We start from the raw sequence: 23,997 nt of genomic DNA, 5'->3' as shown, positions 1-23,997 counted from the left end.
ATCTCTGATTAAGTATTTACGACGCACTCTACCGTATAGGTTTGAATGTAAACTTCAACGAATAATAACTTCTTCATACGAAGTCAGATTCAAGCGTTCTTTATATTCCCGAGATCATCATCGCGACTACTTAAACTTTCATCAAGGCTATTTATCCTAATTAATATTATATTTTTAGACTATATTTTATCCTTATTTATTAATTTATTATATAAACATTATATACACACAAATCACATATATCTAAATAAGTGTTTTTCATTTATTCATAAAAAGTTTCAATCGAAGACTAGTGTAATTACATCTTTTACAACTAATGTGTAACATCCCAAAATCATGAACAAAATTTTCTTTTTTTAATGCCATTCTAAAATCCATAAGTTATATAAAAATAGTGTTTCTCAAAACCATAAACATGAATCAGAGTATCCCAAAATGATAAATCATATAAAGGTCCAGGTTGATGTGCACAATCACACATTCGTCTTCCACCTATGCTATGATGTGCCTGAAGCCATAAAATCAAACTGTAATCCAAATCTTAGTGAGTTACCCAAAAATACCACCACACGAACATATAATAACATGCATACTGGGTCCACAACTATGAGACTGGATTACCCCTAAGCCCACAACATAAGCCTGGATTGCCCTCCTAGCCCACAACTTATGTATGGATTGCTCCCGAGCCCACAACATAAGTCTGGTTTGCTTTCCCACCCCTAAACTTTTTTCCGGATTGTCGCTAGGTTTATTGGCTTCTGCACAAAGCAATATTTCCTCAACCTACCCGCACAATGTCGACATATGCAACAGATAAACATATAACCAACAAACAGATAATCATGCAAATCTAACAGATCACTATAGCATAGCTACAACCTATATACCAAGACACATAACCTAGTGGTACAAAATTGGTGCCTTTGAGCCAAAAGTATAGTGAGGAAGAGTCACCTCACAGTCTGAAAGATAACTGAACTGAAAGCTGCTCGAAAATACCAATTCTATAGGTCATCTATACAATAAATAGGGATTGAAGATCAATATACTACTCAAAACACTCTATTTGACCTAAATTCAAACATGGTCAACATTCAAACTCAATGGTCAATTCTCAATGGTCAAAATCCATACTTAAAAGTCACCTAGCCACTCTTCACATTGTGACCATCTATTGTGTGATATCCCCAAATTTAGGGTACACGTCGTGCATTTTAAGGTGACGTCTCCCCAGACATTTTGTGCCACATTTCAGGATCTCCATTGTGCGTGTTTTCACTTTCTGGAGGAGTTCGTCACGCACCTGGCGCGCGACGCGCACTTGGCACACGACGCAAAATGTAGATCTTTTAAATTCCATAACTTCTTCATACTGACTCGGTTTTTAATGTTCTCTTTTTCCATGTGTAGCTCTCAACGAGTACTACAACTTTCCTTTAGGTTCCATCGATTAATTCGGACTTTATGTTTAGCCCTTATTTGTATATGATTTAATGACTTTGCAAAAATCATAACTCTCTCGTACGGACTCTGATTTTGGTGTTCTTTTTACCAAAATTTCTATCTTAAAGAGTACTACGACTTTCATTTTGGTGAATTTACCCAAAATTCAACCATTCTCTTCGCACCTTTTGACGTTAGTAATTTAAAATTATGCAGTTGAGTTTTATATCTTATAAAATTCATATATCCTTCATATGAACTCGGATTTCTATGAAATTTATATTTTTTGGATCACGTCGATGTATACTTTCAAAATATTATATATATATATATATATATATATATATATATATATATATATATATATATATATATATATCTGTGTGTGTGTGTGTTTTGACATACTTATTTTTATGATTTACTGACGATTTCGTTGATATTTTCCTATTTTTCATAATACGAAACTTATATTATATATTCAATACCTAGCCCGACTTTGTGGGCGTTACATATTGCTCACGTCGTGACCTAATAAGATGAAATAAACAACAATCATCATTCTTAAGTCGTGACATCCAAGTGCTCACGACGTGAGAAGCGCTATGGACAGATTTGATGAACAAAGCTCTTAATCCCTTCAAATATGCAACCAATACCTCCAGGACATCTTTTCTATCTCAAAACCTCATAAAATTGTGGCTTTTTGGACATGTATGTCCAATGTTGCCCCATACACAAACTCGGGCATAAAAGAAAGAAATGACATTAGAAGCTCATGCAAGAGTCTCAAAACCCAACCATACTTCAAATCTCAAATGTATTAAAATAAACAACTCTCAGTTACAAAAACATAAAAAATCAACATTAATACACATAGTTCTTTAATTGAGAAAACATATTAAAATAAACAACTCTCAGTACCAAATATCAATTAATCAAACAAATTGTGGGTTCATAAATAACAAATAATCGTAAAGTTTTTAATCCCAAATCTTGAAAAGACCATACAGGAGATCAAAAGCTGACTAATTATAGACAACAAAGTAAATAGACTGATAACATAATGATTTCTTCTCTCGATCTTCATATTCTTGCATCTATATCACCTTATCGGATGGTATAACCTTCTCGACCCTCAAAATAGTCTCCTTGAGATGTTTCCTTATATATTATTCTTATATTCTACTGTTACATTGCAATGGACGAATTTGGGGTTCTATTTGTATTTTTTCAGAACCGACTGATTTCTTGGCGACATTTTAACTCGAAGTGAAATAATAAATCTGAAAAAATATCTTCAGAAACTTCATAATGTTTTCCATGCATAACTCCAACTTTATTGGTCCTACTTTGAGGCCGATTTTGGACATGATACAAGTGGATTTAGCGAAAAGTCCTATCACATCCCACTAAAGGTGAAACACGGGGCACAATAATATAAAGGATCTCATTGTAAACTTTAAAAGAAAACACCAACCATAGTATTCAAAAACATTTAGATTTACAATAAATTTTGAGCAACTTTTAAAGAAGTTACAATACATTGAAAAAATAACACATACGTAATGCTTCTATAAGTCATGTGTACCTAGGTGCCATCTCTAAGATGAGTTACTGAATAAGCATGCAAAATGAGCGGTAAGCTACCGAAATAGTTGGTGAGTTTACAAGTGTTTAACATAACATAGTTTTAAATAATGCAAATCCAAATACTGTAAAAAATTTCCATAAACAAAAGTTTGTATCTAAAATATGTAATAAAGTTCATTGTTAAAATGATGTAATAAACTTTGTTGTTAAAATGATTAATAAAGTCAGTATGTGGATAATGATCAAACCATGAGTTCACAACCCAAACCTTATGACCGAGGGGTATCCTATAGATATATATATGTTTATTTCTAACATAGATATTAAATGGTAAAATGCACTCCACGATACAGGCGAGTGAGGAGTTATCTACCTCCTAATAGCGTCACTCATAATGACCATCAACTCAAAGAGTTAATGAGTTATGCAAACTGTTTTAGGGAGTTAACCGCGATGAGGCCTCATGAATCACAATAACATACACATACATAGTATTCCCGTAAATAATTTGATACAAGTTGAAATAAGTACAACGAAAATAACTGAATACCCGACAAGCTTAATCAAACTAAAACATAAACACGTAAAAAAAGGGCTATGAATAGTCACCATGCTTCGCGATGATGCTAACGATGACTTGAACTAAGTTCCATACAACCTACTACCGACACTCTATGATAATGGCACACACTAGTGAGTCTCTAATCGAAATTCTAATACTAGTATACTTACTCCTAGATATAGAGAAATGCCAACATTGTTTTAAATTTAGGTTTTATATGAGTTCGAAATACTTTTCTATAAAATTCAGATTTCTGTATACCAATTTTCCTAACAACATTTTCAAGTGGAAATTCTCATTTTTGCAATGATAATTGTAATGTATTTTTAACATATTAGGAGACGTTTTAAAAGTTAAATATTCAAAAACTCAGTCAAAAAAGTTCTAACAATTTCCAAACTTTAGATTTCAGATCTAACTATAATAATAAAAACTTGTAGATAAATTGTCATGAATTTGGATATGTCTAGATATTCATACACTACTTAATCCTTTGAATAAACATAAACTCATGGAAAAATAGTAACTAGTTATGATAAATCCTCAAACATTTTGTGTTAATGCCATATAGTGTCCAGAAGCCAAGAAAAATGTTAAAAGCTATTTTTGCATAGTAGAGCCTGATTTTATAATTTATCTGCATTTATCAAGAAAGTCAAGATATATAGTAAACAGTAAATAAAATTCACCAAAATTTTTAATATCGACTTAACTGTAATCAAGGATCTCCTATAAAATTTTCATGATTTTTAGATAAGTTTAACTATTTTTACTATATTTATTTCCTTAAATGAACATTAAATTGTGGAAAACTAGTAATAAGTAAAGGAAAACTATCATAATTTTTATTTTTGATCGTGATGTAAATAAAGATGTACTAGTAATTTTGCATGATTTTTAGATGAATTTAACTATTTTTCTCTTATTTAATCCCTTGAATAAACATTCATTTGTGGAAAAATAGTAAAAGGTTATGGAAAGTCTCTAATTTTTCTGTAAAGGTTATATAATGTCAAGAAGCTGCGAAAAATATTAAAGTTGTTTTTACAATTCATATTCTGATTTTGTTATTTATTTGAGTTCAACATCAATAAAATCAAAACAATAGAAAACTGTAATAAAAGTTTATCAAACTTAATGGAAAATTTTTATTCAGAGTATAGGTCATCCCATAAAATTTCTATGATTTATTGACCTATTTAATTATTTATCTTGAATTTATGGCTCTAAAATACTCATTTTTGGACAAAAATAGGACAATAGTTTTAATATTTAAAACTTTACAGAAAACTTAGTCATACCATTTTCTTCTTGAAAAATATTCTATTTGTAGCTTATTTGGTGATTAATAGTATATTAAATTCCCATGAAATATAAGACTACTAGCATATTAGTGTTTGGCTTGAAAATTGAGCTGAAAGTTTATGATTTTGAAGGATTTTAACATGTAAGGCATTCAAAATAATTTTTGAAGGATTTTTAGTGTTGATTTACTCTCTTTAACATGCAACATAAAAATAGTACTCCCAAGAAAAGAGATGTTGGAGCAACAACTTTGTAAAAATTATTAAAAATCGAAATCTTAATGATTTCCAGTGAGGCCATTTGGTTTAGAAAGTTAACTCGAATTACAATCTTTCAGAAAAAATCTTGATTTTTGTTTTAGAAATGAGTGAGATATGACAGTTTAAAGTCAACTATAGAAATCTAGCAGATTGCATGCATTCTAATTTAATGGAAAAGTGAGCTTTCATCATTAATTTGAGTAAATCCTTTGAAATATTTTAAAGATATCATATTACATTCAATTAATGGTCATATTTCCATAAATCAAATAGATTTAAAATCACAAAATACATACATGCATTCATGTATAAAAATATTGTATCTCAAAAACTCTTAAAATGAATTTGGTGTTCTTAACTTGAAAACCGATTTTTGTTTTAAGTTCATGAACATGCAAATATGTTTTTCACATGCATGGTATTAAAACACATCCATGATGTTCTAAAAACCATTTTGACCAATTTTTTTGAAGAAGATGAAGAAGTAGAAGTTGGTTTTTGAAGTAATATGCACATGCATGATTTAAATCATGATTTTAACATAGGTTTGATCATGGATTTTCACCATTTCTAACACATGCAACATGTGATGGTGGAAATCTACAAAAATTAAGATAGAATAAAAGATTCTAGCCTTTGAAGAGCATAGAATCTGAAAATGAGAAGAAATGAAAGATGTTTTGAAGCATGAGTGGTAAAATCATAAAATAGGGTTGTGTATTCATACCTTGACTACGATTTTTTATGAAGAAAAACACTTGAAGCTTCAAAATTTCATGTTCAAGGTCTATTATTGAAGGAGTTTTGAGATAAAAACTTGTTCTTGGAGGATGTAAATAGGTGGAGTGAAGAGTGAATGCAAATGAGTAGTGTGTGCCTTTTGAGTGTGTGAGAGAGATATATAGGGAGAGAAAAATCCAAAATTAAGAGGGATAAAGAGAGGGGAGAGATGGTTTAAGAGGCACTGAAAGTTACATATCCAACTAATATGGCCTCTTAATCAATGTTATAAAAATCAGGCTTAAACTTTTATAAATTTCTAGGCTTAATTATATAAATTTCCAGGTTTATTTGTGTTGATTTTTAGTTACATATTCTTGTTTTTAGAAATAAGTCCATAGATTCTTATATTCAGATTACTATTTTTGATAAATAATTTATCTTATAATTTATATTTTATAAGCATAAGTATCATATTTCACATAATAAAATAAGAATTCATAAAATGATAATTTATGATTTGATGAATGTTTGAAGTATCATATCTTGGATCTCACTAAGAAGAAACCTGGTGGCATTGTAGCTCTTCTAGATGAAGTTTGTATGTTTCCCAAATCAACACATGAAACATTTGCACAAAAGTTGTATCAAACATTTAAGAATCACCAACATTTCCCCAAGCTGAAGTTGGCTCGTTCTGACTGCACCATTTGTTATTATGTTGCAGATGTCACATATCAAACGAAGTTGTTTTCTTGATAAAAACAAAGACTATGTCATTGCTGAACATCAAGCACTCTTGAGTGCCTCAAGTTGTTCCTTCATTGCAAGTTTTTTTTCCTATTTCATCTAATGAATCTTCCAAACCATCCAAGTTCTCTTAAACTGGTACGCAATTCAAGCAACAGCTACAACAACTGCTTGAAACTTTGAGTTCAACAGAGCCTCATTACATACGTTGTGTAAGCCCAATAGGACTGGACAAAATTGAATCTTACATACAGTCCAAAGATCATAAAAATACGTTGAAATAGGTTTTGAATGAAAATAACAAAGAGAAATTAAATATGATAGTATACAGAAGTTTGACTCTTTAAGCACTAAGTTGAGTTCAGAAAATAAACTTGATGTTGAAAATGTATCTGAATGCGATGATGATACTGATATGAGTGAAATCTGTGTAGAGGATGAGGTTGATTGCTTAGAATTTGTTAAAAGAGAACTTGAACCTGCGAAAGTTCTAATTTCTGAAAATTCAGTTAAGTTTGCACGCATCTCTAAAAAAGATTTAAAGTTTTTGAAAGCAAAAGCAACTATTTTTCCATAGGTTCAAACTGTTCCTTACCAGGTTTTCACAACTAAGGGACTGGACAAAAATCAGACAGTTGAACTAATGTCCTTGGTAGAAAAAGACAATGTCGATGGATGCAACAAGTATTTTTGGTCTGCTCCCATTGACAATGCGTATGAAACCAAAGGTCTCTCAGAAATAACCTCTTGGAAAACAAAGTGCAGATATGTAGCAGAACCACTGAACAAAGTCAAATCAAGCTACGAAAAGGGGAGTCAATGTGGAACCAATAATTTTCCAATTGATACATCATCCGCACAAACCGAAGCTCCCATTAAAAAGCCGAAGTATAGTGCTAATGTTCATAAATCCTCTGAGCAGTTTGCAGCTCAAAAACATCAAAGAAATGCGATACATAACAAAAATATGAAGGAAAGAAAGCATATCTGTAGATCTAAGAATCCTAACTCTTTTTATCAAGAAAATTCATCCAATCCAAATGTGAAGGTCTCTTCACATGCAAACCCTAGGAGTTTTTCACGAACTTAGTCTCAGTCTCCATAGGTTTCAAAAGATAAATTTTTTCAAAAACATGCTTTTTCTAAACAAGCGAAACCTATGGATAAGTCAAAGTCTCACTTCTCTCCTAAAAAAAAGTGTTTCAAGTTCTGCCAAGATATCGTAAGATGTTAATGGTAATGGAAAGATAGTTTTGGAGCCTAAAATTCCATTTAAGAGGTTCAAGAAGAAAGTTGAGAAGAAAATTGTCAAGCAAAAATCTGAAATAAACAAAGTAACATATCCACAAAGGATAAGAACTTAAAAGATAATAGGATCACTGTCTTTCAAATTACAAAGAAAGATACCACAACCTTGGTTAAAAGATATTATTTAGTTGATGTTGCTATTACTTTTCCTGTTTCTAAGAAAGCCTCACATGGACCTAAAAAACATTGGGTTCCTAAATCTCTTTTGATTTTTGCACGTGATTCGTGACGAGCAGTTTGACTCCGAATGGTACATAGACAGTTGCTTCTCGCATCACATGACAAGAAGGAAGGAAGAATTGGAAGAATACAGAGCTTTGAAGGATGGAGGGAAAGTAAAATACGACAACAACATCCTTGGAGAAATAAAAGGATACATAATGATAACGAATGGATAATTTTCCATTCTCAAGTTAGCGTATGTGGAAGGCCTGCAACACAACCTAATCAGTTTTTCACAATTGGGTGTAGGCACATACTTGAAAGTGTCATTCGAAAATGAAGGATCGGTGATAATTGAGAAGAAATCGAAACGTGTGTTGTTAATGTCTAAGAGAAAAGGCGAGATGTATCCACTAAATCTGAACCCAATCAAAGGAAAGCCTGCGATCTGCCTACTTACAAAAGCTTATTCTGATGATAGCTGGCTACGGCACCGAAGACTCTCGCATCTCAATTTCAAACATATAAACAAGCTTGTTCTTGTTGATCATATGCGAGGCCTTCCTCTCTTGAAGTTTGATAAAGAACATCCTTGTGAAGCTTGTGAATTGGGGAACCAAATTAGGAAGATTCATCCAACAATTGTGAATATGAAAGTCATAGAACCACTTGAACTCTTGCATATAGAGCTTTGTGGTCCTTCTACAATTGAAAGCATTGGTAGTAAGAAATATATTCTTGTAATTGTTGATGATTTTTCTAGATTTACTTCGGTTCATTTTCTTAAGCAGAAATCTGAAGCCACTCCCAAGCTCTAGGATTTAAAAAAGCAGATCAAGAGACAACTGCAAAAGCTGGTTCGGAATATTCGTAGTGACAACGGTTTGAATTCAAAAACCAATCCTTTGAAGAATTTCTGACTGCGAAAGGAGTAACTCACACATTTTTGGCTCCTTATACACCTCCACAAAATGGGGTTGTTGAAAGAAGAAACCGCTCTTTTTGCGAAGCTACGAGAACCATGCTATCATTCGCAAATTTGCCACTCTACTTCAAGGGCAAAAGCTATCAGCACAATTTGTTTCACGCAAAACCGATATTTCCTAAAAAAAGATTTTCTATTTCCCCATATCAATTTCTTAATAATAGAAAACCAAATGTTAAGTTTTTCCATGTCTTTGGTTCCAGGTGCTTCATCTTTAACTCTAAGGAACAAAGGAACAAATTCGATACGAAAGCTGATGAAGGTATTTTCGTGGGGTGTTCTTTAATGTCGAAGGCATATAGGATTCTAAGCAAAAGATCAAAGTGAATCGAAGAGAATCGAAGAGACCTACTATGCCACCTTTGATGTCACTTATCTTAAGAACCATCAAAAGTCTGACTCGCAATCAAAGGAAATATTTCCTGTGAAAAATCTGATGACAATTCCTCTTTCTAGCCTTTATGAGGAGTTCATGAACTTATTCGACGATCCAGAAAACGCAATCTCCTCAGAATCCAAATAAGCAAACAACAAGGAAGATGAACTGAAGATAATCATTGATGACACTGTGAAAGATATGGAACACGAACACCCCACTCCTAAAGATTCTAAAATACCGTCTCCATCAAAAGATGCGACTGCTACACCATAGGTGGTGGGTTCTACTTCAACGTCCACACCTAGTACACATATTCTTGGGGAGCATACATCTCCTTAAGTAACTCAAGACCCACCATTCCAAGGGGACGATTCAACTTCGAATGCAGAAGAACATCCATCATTCGAGGCGGAGAATGAAAAGACGAATGATGATTCGGATATGCAATCAGAATTTGATTATGTAAATGTTGAAGTAGATCCAACATATGATCCAAGTTACCCTCCTTTGACCAAATAGACCAGAGATCATCCGAAAACACAAGTAATAGGAGAATAGTCTCAATGAGTTCTTACGAGAGCACAACTAAAGGCGAAGCAGACTACATTATTCTCTAAAGTGGAGTATTGCATGTTCAATTCGTTCATCTCCAAAATTGAACCTAAAAATGTTCAAATTGCTCTTGATCATTATGATTGGGTGCGAGCAATGTAGGAGGAGCTCAATGAGTTCGAACAAAACAAGGTCTGGAGACTGATTCCTACTCCGAAGGATGCATCTGTCATAGGTCTAAAATAGGTATTTCGTAACAAGCTGGAAAAAGAGGGAAATGTAATGTGAAAGAAGGTGCGACTAGTCGTTTAGGGGTATTTCCAAGAAGAAGGTATAGATTACAAGGAAACCTTCACACCAGTTGCAAGAATGGAATCAGTTCGCATTTTCTTGACATACACTGCACACAAGAACTTTGAAGCATATCATATGGACATTAAGTGTGCATTTCTGAACAGGAAACTGGAAGAAACAATGTATGTGGAACTACAACCAAGGTTCATAAATGAAAAATATCCCAATCACTGTTACATTCTTAACAAAGTAGTTTATGGTCTAAAGCAAGCTCCAAGAGCCTGTTACAAAACTCTTACTCACTTTTTAAAACAGGCTAAATTTAAACAAGGATGGTCGACCCAACCTTCTTTCACAAGAAATATGGTGACCAGTTGATGATCATCTAAATTTACATTGATGGCATCATCTTCAGATTAACTAACCATAACTTAACTACTGAGTTCCAAAAGTTGATGGAAACTAAGTTTGAGATGAGATCCATGGGTCCGATCAACTCTTTCCTCTGTTTGAATATGAGATAGAGTCAAGAAGGTATCTTTATCAACTAGGAGGCTTACACGAGGACCTTACTTTCTAAGTTTGGAATGGTGGGTGATTCGAAGGTGAAGGTTTCAATGGCATTCAGAACGAAACTAACACCGTCTCTGGACAAACCAGTTACTAATATGACACTTTACCGTCATATGATAGTTTCATTGATGTATCTAAGGACTAGTCGTCCATACATCATTTTTTTTGTTTGCTATTGTGCCAGGATTCAAGAGAATCCTTGCGAACCCTACATGACTGTTGTTAAGAACATATTAAGGTATATCAAAATAACATCCTTGATCGGGATATTGTACCCTTCAATATTTTGATGGCAAACTCGTAAGTTGGCAAACTAGAAAGCAAGCTTGCATCTCCTTATCAAATGCTGAAGCATAGTACATAGTCCTTGCCTCTTGTACTTTACAAGTTTTATGGATTCAAAGTCAGCTTCGTGACTATGGCATCAATATGAAGCGAATCCCCTTATATTGCGATTCTGAAAGCGCCATTCACATATGTCGCAACCCAGTGAAACCTTCAATAACCAAACAAATTGCACTGAGGTATCACTTCATCAAATATCATGTGGAAGATGGAAATGTCAAGATACACTTTGTTAGATCCGCTGATCAGCTTGCTGGCATCTTCATGAAGGCCTTGCTTGAACAAACCTTTAATTGTATTCTTCAAGTCTTAGGAAAGATAGATGTTGAATCTGTTCCGAAACAACCTTTGCTCACATAAGGTTGTGATAGACCTGTGAATTGGTGCGAATGCTCGCAGTGACTCACAGTCCACTGTTCACACTGTGTATTTGTGCGAATGTTCGTAGTGACTCGCAATCTACTATTCATTTGTGAGTCGGAACTTCATATAATTGAACATATTTGAAAGTACATATCTTGGTGTCCCTAGAAGCATGATGCTGCATGTTGCCTGAAGCCTCAAAGACTCTTTGTTGATGCCTTAATGAATTAGTACTACCAATAGTTTCTTCCTAATTAGGCTGTTCATTCACATAAGTCATGAGCTACCTTGCTCTTCTCATATTGAGTTAAGAGTTAACAGCTTGGTCACTTCTGCATAGCAGAGGTACATTATTTCTTTGGAACCACCTCCACTAATTCTCCATTACTTTCGCAATCATAAATGTAAACATTGAGACTCTCAGACATTACCATTGAGCATTATGGTTAAAAAACATCTATGTTTATAATCTTAAACTCATTATCACCACGAACTGAGTGAAACCCAAAGTCCAACACGTACTTACGAATTAACGGTGATCAATTTACATGTTCTAGCTTATTCACCAAGGGATTAACGAATGACCACCTTCGTGGTTTGTACCCTGGAAACTCGTTTTCTTTTTGCATGATCTTAATGGAATGTTCTAGTCCCAAGATGTTTCTTCCTAATAGATCTAATTTTTATTTTTTCTTGAGATTTCTATTCTTATCCAAGTCACTTAAAATAATTCCAAAGCATACTTGTTCTTTTGACTACACTGGTCAGACAAGTACTTCATATGAACGTTCGAACTTATGTCGAGTTTTGGACCTAGTTGAAGAAGAAACCACCACTTTTGCCTTATTAAAATAAGTCTTTCATTGTGTCTCCACAAACATATGATCGTAATTCAACGGGACACCACGCAAGCCCTTCGAAGTCTGTCTTGACTGCGAAGGAATAGATCGTTGCCCGGGATCCATCTACTTTATGTCTTCAATGACATCACTAGAATCCTTAAGAAAACTTGTTTTATTTCTTTATCTTTGGCACACTCTTGCACAAAGATCTTTATGATTTTTAAAATTTTGTTTCATTGTCCTGATGGTTACTTTCAGATGCGGAGTACTTAAAACGGTGATCAATTGCTAAAGTATGACACTGTGAAAGTCAGCAACTGAAGGACGATATTAAAGGGAGAAGATTTGATATAGGTGCATGAAATTTGAAACAATTCCTAACATCATGCCAGTAGTTACACCGCCTGACGCATGCCTGACACACGCCAGTCTGTTGTGATTTTTCACGGTATTGAAGCATCAAACATTAATTATCTCTCTCCTAGAATATGGTACAAAAGGTTTTTCACGATTCATTATTCATTACCACTCTCAAAGAACTCAAAGTACTCCCGATGAGCATGAGCTAAAAAGAAAAAGGCTCATGAAGCTCAAATTGATGAATATAATCAGATTGTGAGAGATGCTGAAGAGAAAGTTAAGGCTAAATGGGAAGCTCAAGTCACACTGGAAAGCCAAAAGCTTTTATTGTTCGAATAGTGTCTAAGGCTGCAACTATATTTGGCAAGTATTTGACCCGGTTGAGCATGGTCCTTTTGGGTTGCCTTCACCATAGCAACTTGACAGGATGATTTATAATGAGAGAAGAAATATTGTTAATATATTATGAGAATAATATAAGGAATAATAATATTGTTATTTGATTAATATAATTCATAAACTAATTAGGAATTAATTTGGTGACTTAAAGAGATTAATTAAATAAAGGGGCATAAATTGTGAATTGTATGATAGTTGTATTTTGGGTTGTGATTCCTTATGAATAAGAGGGTGGACGATTTTAGGGTTTGGAAGAGCCTAGAAATAGTACAAAGGCTTATCACTAAGGATATTGGATTGCTTAGGGCCTAAGTTATCCAATTAGGGTCTTAATGGTGAAACCCTAGGAGGCTCACTAGTATATATAGACCCATGGAGTTGAGGAACCCTGGCTGATTTCTCACCCTCCTCTCTCTCTCTCTATTATCATCCTCTTGCTATTTGGTGTTTGTAAGCCATTAGAGGAGTGACAATTGTGACTCTAAGTTCCAAAGACAAGAAGATTCATGCAAGCAATTCAAGGTATTCCTTTAGATCTAATTTCATATGTTATGAATTGAATGTTTACATTAGATCTATCAATATAAGTCTTGGATACATTGCATGTTCAATTAGAGAAACCTAGATCCAAGCATTAGGGTTTGCATGTGCACATAGGAAAGTTCTTATGGCTCAAACCCATCATTTATTTCCATTGTGGACTTTGGAGTGAATCATGAGCAAGGCTATAGACATTCCAAGACAATATTGGTTAGACTCTGTTACATCCTTTGATTTTCTTAACACACAGGATTCATAGCTTGATCTACCAAGCACTCAAAAAGCCTTCAAGTTTCATAGTGTCGTCAAAGTTACGAATGTCCCTCTGACTTATAGTAGTGCCGACCATTTGCTCTTCTCATTCTACTTGAAGCACATGAAGCCTCATTATGAAACTTGGAGTGCGAAGAAGATAACTATTGTGAAGGTTTCAGGTCCAATCGAAACTGATAGCTTTCCGAATGCTCGTTTTAAGGTTTCTAGAGGTTCTACGAGTCAGGTATACGAATTTACACTTGCTGATCTACCTTGTCTGAACCCGTACGATTGGATTCTGCTGTTCAAAAAGTTGCTCAATGATGAACAGAAGTATGAACCCGTTGTGTGTCATCTCAAATGAATGTTAATATCATACATTCAAAAGGTTGGCAAAATGGATGTTGAAATTGCAGCCGTTCTCTGAAAGAGGCCAATAGTTTTCCTCAAGGAAGCTCCAGAAGATTTTGACAAAATGAATTCGAGGAGGATACAAAAGAATGGATGGTGTATGGAATTTAAAATGAAAGAGCAAATAAATGTTGATTTCCATAAGTTTGCTTCTATCTTTGGTAAGTTGTTAGAACTCTTATCCTTCACTTTCTCAGAACTGTAACTACCTTACCAGTTTTAGTTCTTGTTACGACTGAAATTTTTCTTTGCAAACTTTCTTGGGTTGGACATGATCATAGCATACTCTTCCTTTGAGAGTTCACAATCAGAGAGATCAGAATTCGAAGCTTCTTCCTCTATAACCTTATTGCCCTTCACAACTAGGGCTAACGATCACATCCCAAATACCCCTTTCCTTCCTTTGTGACTTCATCTTGGTGTGACCTGAGAATACCTACAAGCTTTTCCATAGATTGGTTTTTGAATTTCTCATGCACTTTAACCATCGGCACCAAAACATTCCATTGAGATCTCAACCCGTTCATGAACATGACTTTCTGTTCTATCACTTCATGTCCAATTTTATGTTTCATCATCCTGCTTAGAAGATGATTGTAACGGTTGAAAGTTTGACCGAGACTCTCCTCTAGCTTCTGAATAAAGGCTCCAAACTCCGAAAGCAGGAGGGTTTGAGTGGAGTGCAGAAGATCAGCATCACCCGAGTAGAGTTCTTTGAGCCTATCTCAAATGGCTTTTGCTGTGTTACAGTAACTTACCAAAGTAAATGTATCGGGAGGCAAAGCAAACCTAATAATCCTCATTGCCTTCATGTTACTGAGTACCTTGTCTTTCTCATCCTGTGGAATGTCTTTGACTTGAAGAAGAAGATTATTATAATCAACTTGAGTCTTTATTTCCCTCCTTGTTCTAGTATGAAAAAAGGTTTGCACAGTCATGGCTTCCCATATCAAAGAGAATTGTCTTCAAGACTAAGGTCATAATATTCAAAATGTGGTGCTCACACTTCATAATCATTCGGAAAGAGTATAGGTATCCTTAGTGTAGATCTAACGCTGCTTGAGAGATTTATTGAGTTAACATGAGAATTGTTAGGCTAAATGTTGTAGATTTGATAAAAACCTTTAAGAACTAGATGTGTAAACCTAAAATTGAGTTTAGGGTAAAATAAATATCAAGATTCAACATCTGTAATCGATGAATTCTAAGAAGATGGAAGGTTCCAGATCTTATTAAGGCGGAAACCCTAATAGATCTTTTAGCAGAAGAGATGTGTATGGATTACATAGTCTCTTGCTCTGATACCAATTGATGAGAATAAAACTAGAATGATCGATTAGATCCAAACAGGTAAAATAATCAAAACACATAATGAGAGTCAACGTTGTGTCGAATGATTAATAGTCACAACCTTAGAAGAACTCTATGAAGAACTGCTACTGTAAAGGCTGTATAGGGTTTACAAAACTTAGACCCCTCCAAGATACGGTGCATGCATGCACCTTAAATAGTAAAACCCTAATAATAAATAACCGATGGATAGGCCAAATCCGGATAAAAAACGGACTAAACTACAAATCCACAATGACACAACACTAAAGACCCAACACTTTCAAATTGTAATTAAATCATATTATGATTTAGTTAATTTGAGTTTGTTAAATACTTAAATTAGCTATGCACTTCATAATTTTCAATTAAGAAGTTAGGGTATTCGATTTGATCTACCGAACATGATTTTGTGTTAAGATTTTAGAATAATTAGATTACTCAATATAAGATACTTGATATTTTTTTAGAAAGTTACATAGTTCAATTTAAACTATATTATTGGCATTCTACACAGTTAAGCGATTCACGTGAAATGTGAGAGTTAGGTATACTAGTCCTAGATTATAATTTGACTTAGGTTTCTACAAGACTCTAACCTAATTTTTACTACTAGGTCAAGTGCATGATGTGTCTACATGAATCATGGAAAGACATTCATATCATAGAATGACCTGAATTTTACAGTTGTTATAGTTAAAGTAGCTGTAAAATTTATGTATCAATGTCAATCTAAGTACACTATCATTCGTTTCTAAATGTTTCCAAGTTTCTATTAGGTTATAACTTAGCATCTAGTTACTAAGTCTAGAATGTGTCATGTCTACACATGCAACTAAGTTTATTCAAATCTAGAACTGACTCAAATTTTGATGGTTGTCACAAGGACCCCACATATAAGTCATAGGATTTTTTTTTTATTTTCCAAAACATATTTAAGCTCAATAATTGGAGTTACAAATAATCAGATATGGCCAAAGCACTACAGAGGGGTCCGTCATCCAATTTATAATTTAGCAAGTCTTTTTTTGCTCCAACTCTTCAATTTAGCTCCATTCTAGGCCATTTTCGCTTCTATTTCATGAACATGGAATTTTTACCTACAAAATATAAATATAAATGAATTAAGCAACTCTATAAAAATGCCACTAAAAGTAGCTAAAGTACCCTTATAATATGTATAATTTAGGATATATCAGACAACCCAAGAAATTTCGGTCATGATCTCTAGAATCAAATTCATTTCTATGAAGACCAGGATGGATCGACATGTAACTAAGCAAAGTGAAACCATCAAGATATTGTTCAAAAGAATAGAGAGATTGAGTGCAAAATCAAGAAGGTATATGGAAACTACACCAATGCTGCCTTCATTCTTATAACCCAGGATCCTGAACTTCAAAACCAAAGCATCTTTAGAACCCCTATCTTCTTAGATGGGATAACTTCTAGTTGGAGACTTCATATCAAGGCAAGAACCTATCTTATTAGATGGTCCAACTTCCAGAATGTGAGGTATTGTCTCCCAAAATCTTGGAGGGATATTTAGCATCATGTTTAGTACCCATGATCTAAGTGTAAGTTCAGTTATGGAAAAAGAACTCAGATAATAAAGAGACATGATCTCGAGTGTACCAAGCATCATTTAACCTATACCAGAAGTGCCACCTTCTATCCATAGGGTATCAAGATTTTCACCCCTTATTTGTTACATTAAAGTTACAAATAGGTTTGAGACGCCCAAGATGAAGATTTGTGATGGGACCATGGATCCTAAAGATCATGTTACCCAATACAAAGAATGCATGGAGATTTTTCTGATTCCTCCAACATCTTAAAGAGGCTTGTATATGAAAGGGTTTTGGTTTACCCGATATAGGATTTGCATTAAAGTGGCTCCTAAACATTTTTCCTTACTCTATTACTTCTTCCTTGCATGTCATTAAACTGTTCAATAATAATGTTTTCTTGTAGTCGAACTTTTGAAAAAACTAACAAGTGACATTTATAAAGTAACTCAAGGAAATGATGAATCTTTGAGAGATTACGTTAGCAGGATCTTGGGTTTGGGTACAAGGCAAGATAGCACAAGAAAAATCATAAAGCCTCGAGATGGAAAGACAAATCTAAGTGGTGTGCTTACCTCGAATATTTTGGACATATTAACGAAGATTGCTTCCCCTCAGAAAAGAAATCAGTTACCTATTAAGCAAATCACACTTAAAGGAACTAATAGGAAGAAGGAAAGACAATATCAATAAAAAAGTCCAAGATCCTGAAATCCTTCACTAAAGAATAACATCATCGCCCTCAGAAGCAAAGGTAATTAACTTTGTCTCTGGTGGATCTGACATATGTGGAACCTCATACTCTACAACCAAAAGGTATGCAAAGAGTTCCAAGGTGGAAAATAAGACAAGCCAAGAAAGAATGATTTCTTGAAAAACAAAAAGGAGATATATTTCGACAGAAGTGACTGGGAAGATGTGCTAAACCCACACCATGAAGGTCTAGTCATACCAACATATGTGGCCAACCACTTTATTCGAAAAATATTGATAGTTGGTAGCAGTTTAGTCAACATCATTCTCCCCGTAACACTCAACATGATGAACATCCCAGACTCCGAAATAGTTTGAAGAGCTTCGGTCCTAGTGTGATTCAGTGGCGAGATCAACAGACACACACATGCAATTAACTATACTCAATGCTTTTGTGTTGTTGATTCTTTGTCTTGCTGTAATACTATCTTAGGCTTGGATGCATGATATGAAAGTTATCCCCTCAAATTACCATGAATATGTGAAGATGTCAATACCATAAGGAGTGGTCAAGATTTATAGTGACCAACAGGAAAGTAAGAAAGGTTATACCAATTCTAAGAAAATTTAGCCTTACCTAGGAAATCATAGAAATTAAAGAAAAAAACATAAGATGTTCTAGAAGCCAAAAAGAGTGAAGTTAAAGAGGTATCACTAACTCCTAAGGATACTAACACCAAAGTGCTAATAGTTGTGGATCTTGACCAAGATCTTGAGAAATATCTTACCACTCTCTTTAAAAACAGGAAATCAAGTCTTGCTTGTGAACATGATGTCACCGAGGTGGCGGAACATGGTGGGTTGTGTGACTAAGTTCATGGATCACATGTAAAATGAATATAAATCACAAGTATAACAATAAACAAAATAGTATTTGTATTCCATCTTGATGTTTGAATACAAGGTTCTTACAGATAATAATAGTACGTGGATTGCATTAACAGATATATAGATAATACAATAGCTAATAAGCTAGGTCGCCTGTAATCCAATCCATCTTGAATGTCTATTTAGTGATTCCCTGAGAATACATGTAGTTTTAAAGGTCAACACAAGGTTGGTGAGATTTACAGGTTTTATGCTAAGAATAGTAATACTTTCAAAAAGTCTACAAAGTATTTTCCTTCTAAGTATAACCATACTTAAAATAGTGTTAGTAAAGATTCATTGAATAATCTTTGAAAACCACAATGTATCTTTGCATAAGTAAATCCTTACTTAAAATAGAACCAAGCCCATGGTCGAAACTATTTTGTAGTGAGAGAGACCAAATCCATGATTTTTTTAGTAAGAGAGACCCTAAGTAAATCCATACATAAAATAGTTTTGAAAGAAACCAATCCCATGGTTTGTAGCGTGTGTATGTGTGAGAGAAAGAGAGAGAGAGAGAGAGAGAGAGAGAGAGAGAGATTCTAGTTAATGTGACTCCTATAACTGAGCTATGTTACTAAATGTACCCCTACAATGATTCATTGTATGTTGTAGTAATGCTATTAGACACTTATCACCTGCTTCGATTGATCGGTCGAGGTTGTAGCTAGCAACCTCATGTGGGGATGTCAACCATGTATAGATCTATACGTATGTATCTTACTTCGACGATTAATGGTTTCGACTTAGCTAATGAATATAGTCTCACTAAAAAGCTCATAACTATGGTATATGAATAACCCTCAGCCCTAACTTATAAGTGGATAAGTTACTATGATTAACGAATTATATAGAATTTATAAAAGTCGAGTATAACTGGTATGTATGTGCAATATAAGGTACTCGCTTTTATAAAGAGGTGTAGTTCGTATGAATTTAGTCTATGGAATGAAATCAGAGTATGAATTAAATCAAGAACACAAAACATAAATATAATCTATTTGGCTCTTTATTGCTTCTGTATGAGTACACGAGATGAAAGAGTAAAGTGTTAAAAAGTTCACAAAAGTTACCCTATCTCCTATACATACCCATATTTATAGGAATTAACAGAAGCACACAAAAAATACATAGGGCTAAGACACTACGCATCGAACTCTAAAAATGCCCTTATTAAATACATACATTTGAATACAAAATTACAGACTTCGAAAGTAAACATGACACAAGATACTTCTAATGGGTTTCGAGCACTCCAATAACCTTATGGTGCACATGCAACCCTAGATGCTTCGGATCTATTTTTTCTCTAATTATACATGCAAGTTGGTTTTCCAAAGCATACATCCTAACTAGCATACAATTTGACAATTGAAGAACACAACTAGTTAGATAACTTATCTCTTAGTAGGAGTTGTAGTTCTTGGACTTCAAAAGATTTAACACCTAAAATGTGATGCCTCTAATGTGTCACAAACACCAAGTGAAAAAGGAAGCTTGAGAGAATAAGTTATTTAGCAAAAAATCGGTTCTCACTCTCCAAGAATGTATGTGCCACCCAATTTAAGCTCTAGGGAGTTCCTTTTATAGTGTGACAAGTGCTAGGGTTACATCCATACAAAGCCTAATGCACCATGACCCTTCATATTACTTAGGCTCCATGGGTTAAATCTCCATGGACTATCCATGTTGCTTTAGCCCATCCTAATTAATCATGGACCATTGGCCCACACTATAAGAATCATTGATTTACCAAATAAGTCCCCGTATATTTAATTAGTCTCTTTTGATCACTAAATTAATTCCAAATTAATTCTTGTTCAATACTACATAAATAATATGATTTCATATTAATATATTACACTTGTAATATATTAACAAATCATAAATAACCTTATTCTGAAAACTCCGTCCTATTAAATTGCATTGGTGAAGGCAACCCAAAAGGACCATTCTACTCTCGGGTCAAGTACATACCAATTATAGTTATGGGCTTAGACACCTAATCCAATAGTCTCCCACTTGGATAAGTCTAATAACTATAACTGCAAATACGAATTAAAACTGACTAGCAATTGATGTGTGCATATTTAGTTATATATTTTGTGTAGAATCTTAATACTTTTTGGCTATTTTATTACAATTTATGAACAAAAGGTACTTAATTATGTTTAAATTGTATTTCCAGCCTAAAAGACATGCTCAGAAGCAAAAGAAAGCGGGAAATGCAATCGAAATCCGGGGAATTGAAGAAAGAAGAAAAAAGTAAGAAACCTGAAGAACTCGGCGAGTTAGACACCTACTTGACAGGTAGGCACAAACATTCGCAACCCCATTGGGTGCCTTACCACGCACAGATTTTAAGTGAGCGACTCAGCGAGTCGGGCTATGGACTCGACGAGTCGCCCCTATTTTCAGAAAACTATATAAAGGGCATAAACTCACGAGACAAGGACTTTTTCTGAAACCCTTGGAGACTTAATTGCGATTGAGAGTGCTGCTGGAGCTCTGGAACTCGAGGATCAACCTTAGCATTCATTTTTGAGGAGATCAAGAGGCACAAATATATTCTCTTTTCTTAATCTAGTGTTTACGTCATGTTTGAATCATTAGGTTTAGGTTGTGAGATGTTTTCTACTATGAATATGAGCTAAAAACTTCTTGCTTCTCTTTAGGGTAGACAAATTTATAACTATGGTTTGAATATTATGGCTTCAATTGTTTAATTCGGTGAATTTTGTTTTGTTAAGCTTGTTAAAGATCCTCATGTGTTGCAAATAACTATTCTCTGTTAATTATCAAGTCTATTAAGTTGCATGAACATCTATTAATTGTTTGTCTCATATAATTTATGTGAAAACAATGTTATATACCTAGGAATAGTGAACATGAAACTAGGGGTTAACTAGAAAATAGATAAATCAATGTGTGAGCTTGTGTGACGAACAACCATACAATAAGTTAATTGAATTAGTAATTTAATTAGCTAACTACATGTCTTACTTAACCCGAATCAATAAACTACGAAACTCATTAATTTAGCCAATTGGGCACTATTTGAATTGATTTGTTTTCTAAGGATTACTAATAGTGAACATGAACCTAATCACATTAATCGGTAGCCAATGACAAATTAATCCACTGCACTTGCCATAAAATCAACCATAGGAATAAGTAAGTTGAACTTGAACAGAAGTCTCCTTAATTATTAAACTTAGTTGATTTTTATTTGTTTTAGTTGTTAATTGTTTCGTTTGAGTGTTAGTTAAGTGCTTAAGTTTCTAGTCTTGCAAAACTAGAGAAAACCTTTTTTCTTTTATTAATTGTTTTTTAGATAATTCTAGTAGTTAGTTTAATTACCGTTCCATGTGTTCGATACCCTGCTTGCTTAACTATACCACTAATTGACAGGTACATTCCCTTTTATGTGTCTAAATTATTTTTAAAAAGTAGGATTAAAACTAGTGCATTCAACACACATCAAGTTTTTGGCGTCGTTGCCGGGGAACGGTTCTAAAATAAATTTTAATTGCTTGTATTATCGATTCTTTGTGTGAGATATATCTTGCACAAAGTTACTATTTTAGTAAATTTGTTATTAGGTTTTAGTTTTAGTTCTTCTATTTTTAGGATTTTTGATCTAATTTTTTTTTGTTTTACCTTTGAACTCGTCAAGTCCAGTTACAACTACTCGATGGGTCCAAAGAAAAAAAATTTCAGTTTCGTTTTTATTTATTTATTTCATTTTTTTTTCTTTTTACGCGTGTTTCTTGTTTTCTTACAGGTATTATATGACCCGCGGTTCAAATGCACCTTTGGTTCCTCCCAATCGAAGACCCGGAATCTTCTCTTTGGAAGAACAAGGATAAAGTTGTTGAAGACACTAACCCGCCAAAGAAGTTACCTTTCAAGGACCTTAAATTAGTCTTTGGGAAGAAGAAAAGAAAGAACGTGAGTGAGTCTAGCAGTCAAAAGAGTGAGGAAAGCAAGCTTGAGAATTTTGAAGAAAATCCAATTCCAAAAGTAACTGAATACAAGTCTGAATACGAAGAAGAAAGCAAGAAAGAAGGCGAACCCGACAATACCATGGCGGACATTACCGACCTCTCGATGGAAGCATATAAAAAGAGAATTCGATATTACACCAGTCCAGGGCTTGTGCAACCCGCCATACCCGCCACTGCCACATTTGAACTTAAGGGGCACATCCTCTCTGCATTAAAGGAGATTCCTTTCACCGGAAAGGGTCATGAAGATGCTTGTAAGCATCTAGATGAAGTTAACAACATCGCCGTGTACTTTAACATTCTAAATGTACCAAGAGAAACGGGTTTGTTGAGGATGCTCCCTGTCACTTTTAAAGGAGCTGCGAAGGATTGGTTGAAAGCACTACCACCGGGCGTGATTACTACATTGGCAAAAATGCATGAGGAATTTTTAGAACAATTTTGCCAACCATCTAAAGTTACTAAACTCAAAAAGTCCATTGCAAATTTTGAATAAGAAATGGGAGAGCCGCTATACGACGCATAGGAGCGCTACAAGGGTCTAATTAGAAATTTCCCACAAAATGACCTCAATGTGCAACAAGAATTATCGATCTTTTATGATGGGTAAACGTCACCAGTAGACAACTCCTTGACTCTCAATGCCCATTAACAAAGAAAAATCTGGCAGAAGTTAGGGAACTTATTAAATAATTCTCTAAGCACTCTAGAGAATATCATAACCCAAGGAATGACTCAACTAGATGGGTAGTGAATGTTATAACCGATGATATGGCAGCAGTGATGGAAAAATTAGAAAGCATGGATCGAAGAATGACTAAGATAGACCAATCCATCCATGTCATTAGAATGGGATGTGATAACTGTAGAGGGCCCCATCTTACTAACGATTGTGATCTTGATGAGAATGGGAACCGGAAAACCCAAGTGTGTTACTCAAGCAGTAATAGATATGATGATGATTGGCGAAAACCCAAGAAGAAATGGCTACCATATGATGAGTACAAGAAGGCGAAGGAAGAAAAGTATAAGCAAAAAGCAAGAGGTTTTTTTATCAAAAGGAGGTGCA

General features: G+C 34.3%; 1 non-coding gene across 1 annotated transcript; it reads right to left on the bottom strand.

Moving 5' to 3' along the window:
* Positions 1-23,391: 23,391 nt before the first annotated feature.
* On the bottom strand, positions 23,392-23,498 carry LOC145056164 (small nucleolar RNA R71). Its single transcript, XR_013685697.1, has one exon. It is a non-coding gene; the product is annotated as a small nucleolar RNA R71 (small nucleolar RNA).
* Positions 23,499-23,997: the final 499 nt, after the last annotated feature.

This window comes from Lactuca serriola, chromosome 5, assembly GCF_051521515.1.
Source record: "Lactuca serriola cultivar US96UC23 chromosome 5, Lser_US96UC23_V15, whole genome shotgun sequence".
Lineage (NCBI taxonomy): Eukaryota > Viridiplantae > Streptophyta > Magnoliopsida > Asterales > Asteraceae > Lactuca > Lactuca serriola.
Note: the sequence above shows the minus strand (reverse complement) of the source record. Positions and strands in the feature narration are given on the sequence as shown.